The 6,838-nt window shown below is 34.1% G+C and overlaps 1 protein-coding gene across 1 annotated transcript in view; it reads right to left on the bottom strand.

Moving 5' to 3' along the window:
- Positions 1-1,805: 1,805 nt before the first annotated feature.
- Positions 1,806-6,838, bottom strand: part of LOC145689150 (uncharacterized) — a 50,364-nt gene continuing 45,331 nt past the window's right edge. Inside the window, exon 15 of the mRNA XM_081763282.1 lies at positions 1,806-2,206. The gene's annotated coding sequence lies outside the window, so the exon portion shown is untranslated. The remainder of the gene's footprint in view (positions 2,207-6,838) is intronic.

Here is a 6,838-nt window from a genome sequence, read left to right as displayed (position 1 = left end):
CAGTTTTATAAAATTTGTCTTTGTTTTTAAAAATAGGATACAATGGACACACATGTTATACCAATCAAATTTGAATTCTGAAACTTTTCTTACAGTATATGGCTCATGGCTTTGTGACAATTAGAATAGGAATAGGGGCGGAGCAAACGAACGCCAAATTGTTGCGTGAGACGTGAGATTTCAAAATTTTAAAATCCATCAAAGCTTACTGAATATTTCATTTTTTTTTACATTGTAATGCCGCTCTTTCTAACTTCTAATACGATAGGCATGAATGTATAGCTGGGCGAGGTTTTGTTGCTGCAGTGCTGCCACCTTTTGACAAATTCTAGATTTACCAATTTTTAAATATTCTTTTTAGTTTCTTCTTTCTCTTCTTCCAATAGAGAACAATTGAGACAAATATTACACCATAGAAATCTATATTCCATCACCTTTTCGACAATGTATGTTCTTCTAACAATTAGAAAGCGAGCAGGGACGAACGAAAAATAGCAGTTCGCAAAACGTAAAGTTAATGGCTGGCTTCTAAAAGTTACATTGTAACAGAAGAAAATTGTGGGTGCCAAAAAATTTCTACACGGTTTCCAGATATCGGGGGCGGGAACATAATCACAATCAGCCATTCTCCAAACTTCTACCAAATTTGTGTTGGCTATAATAATGATGAGAATAAGGTGTTTAAAAATAATAATGATAACAAGCAATCATGTTAATATGAGGTATAACAAAGTAAATGGTAAGACGATTGATTGACTACATTGTAAATGCAGTGTACTTATGGTTTACTATAACAAGTAGCAGTGGGACGTGTACACCACGTGAAGGAGGTTTGGTTAGAATATTGAACGTAACTGAATGGTATGCAAGCAACAAGAAGTTTAGGTACAGCTGGATTGCATACAACTAAGGGGCAATTCGTCTATGGGAATACATCGGGAGCCATATATTCGGATCGACTGAATAGATCACCTCTATTAACAAACTCTATTCTTAACTTCTGACCCTCTACATCCTGGTCAACATTGATGGTGATTCACCAAGTAGTGCTTGAGATGTTTGTGGGACCCAGATGGCGGATAGACGGGGTAAATATATTGTAATATCGTGCTTAGTTGTGTTTACAAATACCCAACATGTGCTTCTATTTACTCACATCAACCTTTTGCATCTTACTATGGATTAACTATGGCTGCAGATGACAGAGACAACAGCGACACCTCTGGCCACATAACGAGGGAACAGTAGTGCCAATGCCTCACCTGGAGCACCTACATAACCAAGAGAATTCCAAGGAAAGACATTAGTCTGCAACTGGTCATTCCACCTCTAGCTTGCTTTGGAGCTCTGGGAGATACATACCCCAAAGCCTCTAGTTTCTTTCGGCTTCCCATCTACCTTCTTATATTGCTCGGAGCTTTGTTGGGCAGTCTAACCTCAGTCACCATGCTTGCTTCGATGCTCTGTGCAGATCCTGTCCTGCGCTACTCGGGCCTTGGGTAATCTCTCTTTACCCAGTATACGAGACTTTACATTAAAGTGATATTTGTAATATACTGTTTATAGTGGATTTTGTATTAAAAACCGGTACCAGACTATAATTTGCTCCACCTACACCTGCACAACAAGCAGAACTTTACAATTTAATGAAGTTTTGGAAACGAAACTCCTTCAAAACCAATGAAGGACAAATGTTTTTCGCACTAAGGAAATTTAATAAGTAAAAAAAAGAAAATATCAAACTATCTTCAAATCCATGGTACTCAACAGATTAAATGATCAAGGAAATAATAATACTTGTTCGCTACAATTCAATACTATTTATTACATTATGTACAGAATACATTTTGCTACAGAATGCACCAAAACGTGCTTTAATTCAGTCAAAATATGAACGTATTTATCAGCCCATCACTTGGTTTTCAAATGACATGTTGACATTTACCCAACCGGTAATTGGCACATTTATTTGATACCTGAGTATACATGAGTGTGGTAGTTTAAGCAATAATTTCTTCACATGCACAGCATGTAATTTAATTATTTTACACATGAATAAATCACGTTCATTTTACAAACGTAATTCATTAAGCCTGTAGGAAAAAATATTATACAACATTGAGAAAAATAATATAGTTCATAGTTATCACTTTGATATTCACAATAACGCCATTCTTCATACACAGTTTGTCCGATGTTGCATCACCTAAGAAAGAAAGGAAGAATACATAAAGCTAATTTTTAACATTCGTATTGTACAATCGAAGTACTGAACTTTTCTCTACACAGTAGATTATGAACAGACATCGGACTTTTATGCAAATGCATATTTTGTTTGGTTATATGCATCTCTGTTAAATGTGGTAGGGATTTATAATAATAATAATAATACAGCTCGAATTTGAAGTTTTATAGTGCATTTTCATATTTCAAAGGTTGAAGCATATATTAATACTTAAAAGCATATTCCATTTATGATTATAGCGTGGAATAAATCCAGTTTTAGTATGTATTTTCAATATATTTACATGTTTGTACAACAGAACGGCTTTTTGCATGGGAGGATGGAAGAATGCCTAGTTTATGGAGGACCAATAATGTTAGCAATCGATCAGCACAGTGAAGACGCTTACAATTGCCAAGCCTTTAAGAAAAATATGATAAAGACATTGGATCGTGTTATCATATAATAAGTGATAAATAAAAATGAGCACTTGCTTCTGAGCATTTGCTCATGAGCAAGCTGAGTATCGAGCACCTGCTCTTTGTTTTGGTATAAATAAAACTTTCCTCTACTCGTTCAGCAAATGCTCACTGACAAATAGTAAGTGCTCAATGAACTTACTGTCTTGTCTACTTTGTACGATAGAGGGAAGAAGAGTTTTTAATTTCAAACATTTAAAAATATTTACAAATAAAGCCATTTTTGAGATACAAATTCCAAAATATTTACCAATATATATACGGCATTTATGCATAAAACTATTTTTTAAAGATATTTAAAAACTTGAATGAAAAATCGATACTACATTGCTAAATCTTAGGAATAGTTTCAAACATACATAGCTTATATACGGTCGAAAACAAAAACGTCATTTTTGATTAAAAGTCCTTTTAAATATGATTGAAGAAAGTCACTATTTTCAGAAGCGATTCGTGGAATTGTCTGCAAATAAAGAAATCCTAATTAAAGTTCACAAAATAAACAGAGAAAAAAAGTTGCAGTCGCTAATATAAAAAGTCAACTGCCAGAGGAATAAAATGCTATTTACAGAGAGTCAGATTTTCAAAAAAGATTTAACAATATGAAAATGAGATTGAAGCAGAAATGTGATGTCAAACGCATTGGAAACACACCAATTATGTTAAAGGAATGGGATTATATATTTACTTCCGGCTATTCAGAATTGTATACCGCTGGGATTATTCATTCTTAGCTTCCTGAAGAGCAGCAGTTGTTGTAGGAAAGTGTATCCATAATTTTGCTTTCTGCTTAATTTCCTGTGCAACCTCTCAGAAGACAGTTGACACGCTACGCTGAGTAACGCCAGCATCATCTGTAACATCCACCTGAAAACCGGGATCTCCTACATACCTTAAAAAATTTTCATCTTTTCATAATTCGTCAGAGCACCACTTCGTCTTTTAGTCGATTCGGAAAGAAAATACTGTGCAAGCCATTTAACATTTTCCTTCTTAAATGTGTACAATTCTTTACAGTTAAGAACATCAAAGTTCCTTCGCAATTTATACTCTTTACGTCTTCTTTCGGGAATCCCTAAAAACTCGGCAATTTCGCTTTTAACAACTTTTGTTGAGAAAGTTGGGCAAGGTACTGAGGAATCTCAAAAAATCTTAAGCACTTGCTCCAGAAAAATAAAGACACTGCTGAACAAGACTGCACTTATTTAATATAAAAACACATTTACACGTGACGTTTCGATCTCCTAGCCAAAATCCTCATCAGATGTAACGTGTACGTTTGATGAAGATCTTGGCTAGAAGATCGAAACGTCACGTGTAAATGTGTTTTTGTATCAGCAGTGCAGTGCATTATATTAACTAAGTGCAGTCTTGTTCAGCAGTGTGTTTATTTTCCTGATTTTATTCACAAGACGTATGACTATGATTGTGTGTCACTTGCTCTAAAAAATGAGCATTCGCCCGGTTTTATTTATACCAAATCTAGAGCAGTTGCTCACCAGCCAAGGGCAATGAGCATTTGCTTACGAGTAGCTTGAGTAGAATTATTTTTAATTATACGAAACCGAGCATTTGCTTCGAATTTGTGAGTTTTAAGCACTTGCTCACTTTTATTTATACGGCCCATTGTAATATCGTGTAGACCACTTCAGAAACAAGATATTTAGGAATGCTGCTCAGAGAATGCTTAGCTCTAGTTGATGAAGTTCAGAAGAGCTCCAGTCACTTCCTGGTAAATTCGGGCGCTCTGTGGAAAAGAAATTGACGGGCGTTATTGCCAGAAGCTTCCGACTACAAAACAATTGAAACTATGGAGAAAATAACTTCAAGGATTAAATTTCAACTTGCCAGAAAATATAGATACTAAACTGGCTCCTCTCTATAAATATTGTCCAGTAACATCTATTAATGATGACAGGTCATTTACTGGTTACAAATGTTATAATCTGACACCAAAAAATGAAGAGAAGCACCTTTTATATACTGATAGGTAATTACAGGAAAGAGTAAATCCTTAAAAATGAAAACATTTTTTTTTTCTACAGTGAAAACATGTAGAAAAGAAGCTCGTATCATTTCACATAAAGTAAATCCACTCTACTACACAAATGTGAAGAAAAACTAAAGATCGTGTTCTCATATAACTTTAAAAAAAAAGAAATCTTATAATTTGTATGCGTTTTAAAAAACTGGGAGTATATACATTATAACTGTCATAAAAAACAAATTCTGAAGAGAAGTTCCTGATGTTATATTTCACCTGCAAAACTTTGTCACAACTTGCTGCATGTTTGAAATGCTCTTTTTTATTCTATTGTTAATGCATATTTTATCACATTTAAGAGCATAGTTGTACACATTTTTCATAAATTTTAAGTGCATGAAAATCCGATGTCCAGTTATCAATAACTTCAGAGCGAATGTACTTTTTTTTTAACTATAATACTTTGATTACGTTAACTTTCGTCCGTCATTTGATTTTTTTTTTTTTTTTTTTTTTTTACGTATCGTACAAATTCAACCATATTCATCTAATCTGGATCAAACTTGGCATACTGGTACGCTGGGGGAAATTATAAAAGTACTTATCTACTGAAAAACATTAATTGCTACTGCCAACACTGCATTTTCATTACTTCCCTCCCCTCCCCCTTATTTTCATAACAACAAGTACAATGTTACAAACGGATAGGTTTGCATGATAAACAGGGTCACTGATCTAGAAAATAAATGTTGTTTCAGCGTTAAATTAGTACATATTACAACCGGTCTTAATTTATAGTTGGCCATTTAGGTACAAAAGTTAAGAGAATCTATAAATCGGAAAACTGGCATATCGAGCGGAAAAGTTATAAACTATATCTTTTTCCACTGCAATTTAAAAAAAGTTTACTAACCAAACGTATGGAATGCATTAAACAATATTGTACTGACTTTATATTCCTATGTGGACTCAATGTAGTTTTCAATATTTTGGATACTTTCAACAAGTTTCTATTTTCAAAGATCAAAAGCAGCTCAAATCGTAACAAAGAGATCACGTGCTCTCTTCACGTGCTTTACGCATCAACATTAGTGGAACTTTTAAATTTCTTCCAACAACTTTTTGCTTACTATGATTTGACCTGCTTTTGATTGAAAATGGATATTTGGTTTAAAAAAAAATCTGAAATATCGGAAACTACACAAATTCATATAGGAATATAAACAGATCAGGGTAATTTTGTATCTTTAAGATCATCTTGAAAAACAAACAGGGTTTACTAATAAATATAATTACATGCTATCACAGAGGAGATTAATAATGGTTACGCTCCGAGTTGACACGCACAGCTTAATCAGTCTTTTGGGGAAAACCTTAATATAAGACCCAGTCCTATTTTTGTGGAAACACTGTATTATTTTCTTTTTCTAATTTTTTCTCTGAAAATATACTTTTGAAACTTATAAATTTGCTTGACTTTATGATTAGTAGGGACGAATCACTGGAAAGAAGAAGAAAAATCAGGTAAATGCTTTCCCTCCTTATCCGGTTATGGTCTTTACAAGCAAAGACTAAGGAAAGTATTGCTCGCTTTAGATTAGTGCTATTCAACCGGGGGTACCCGAAGATGTTTCTAGGGTACGTAATCCTAAAATAAGCATATTTCCAATATTTATTAAATGATCATAGTTGAAGAATTTTTTTTCTTTCCAATGGATGATTGTCGAGATGACGTCAAGCCCGTCTAATATATCCAAGTAATCGGTAACATTTATTGCATACAGTCTCAGATTTTTTCCCACAAGTATGGATCCATTTTTACACCTCTGTAAATCATCCCACCAAGTTCATTCGATTTATTTATTTTTTTTTTAAACAGCTTCAGGGGTACACAACTGGATGGTGTACTATATCTAGGGGTACGCGACAAAAAAAGGTTGAATAGCACTGCTTTACAGTTCGCGCGGAAAGTATTGACGCCTAAAAGTTTAGCGTCAATATTTTTCGTGCTTTTACACATCACACTTGTATTTCCTTAATGACGCCGCGTATACTCTTGTTACTAACTGGCAAGAAACACTCACTTGTTATGTTGCTTACTGTGGAGTAATAAGTTTCAACTTGCTTTGGTTGGTCGACAGGATTACTTGG

Source organism: Thermobia domestica, chromosome 7 (assembly GCF_964235325.1).
Source record: "Thermobia domestica chromosome 7, izTheDome1.hap1.1, whole genome shotgun sequence".
Taxonomy (NCBI): domain Eukaryota; kingdom Metazoa; phylum Arthropoda; class Insecta; order Zygentoma; family Lepismatidae; genus Thermobia; species Thermobia domestica.
This window is presented reverse-complemented; position numbering and strand designations above follow the sequence as displayed.